At 45.4% G+C, this 531-nt stretch overlaps 1 pseudogene; it reads left to right on the top strand.

Annotated features, from left to right (window-relative positions):
• Positions 1-11: 11 nt before the first annotated feature.
• Positions 12-162, top strand: LOC115065560 (annotated as a pseudogene).
• Positions 163-531: the final 369 nt, after the last annotated feature.

Genomic DNA, 531 nt, shown 5'->3' on the forward strand with positions numbered 1-531 from the left:
AGGAATGTGTTACTGTTAGCTGGCAGGGGAGCTACCGTGACCTTGAAGATGGTTCTCCCATGGTGAGGCATGCCCTCTGCACTCCTTATGTATGCACGTCCCCAAATGCAGGAAATTCAACTGGATCATTTGGGAGGGGGGCTGAATTTGTGCTTCCCCCTAAAAAAAATTGATTGCTCACCTCAAAATTAATTTTTTTTAAAAAAATAAAGTGAGGAAGTGTCATTGGAAGTTGTAGCAGGATCTTCATGAAAACAACTCCATTCTCTGTAATCAATGGGAACATCTGAAATCAGAACCCACGGCCACTGGTCATCCAGTCAGCTCCCCGTGATGCTGGCATTGTCCGCTCACCTGCACATCTGCAATGACTCTGTTCATGACCGTCGAACTTAAACTACAGCTCAGTCTCCAGGACAGCATTGTAAGGCTGCTATCCGTGGAATGTCGAGGCTGCCATTACATCAATGGATTTTGTTCTCTTCATTAGTCCTATAAGGCTCTTACCAGAAGATTCCTAAGGCTAGACTG

Source organism: Mus pahari, chromosome 15 (assembly GCF_900095145.1).
Source record: "Mus pahari chromosome 15, PAHARI_EIJ_v1.1, whole genome shotgun sequence".
In the NCBI taxonomy this organism is placed as follows: domain Eukaryota; kingdom Metazoa; phylum Chordata; class Mammalia; order Rodentia; family Muridae; genus Mus; species Mus pahari.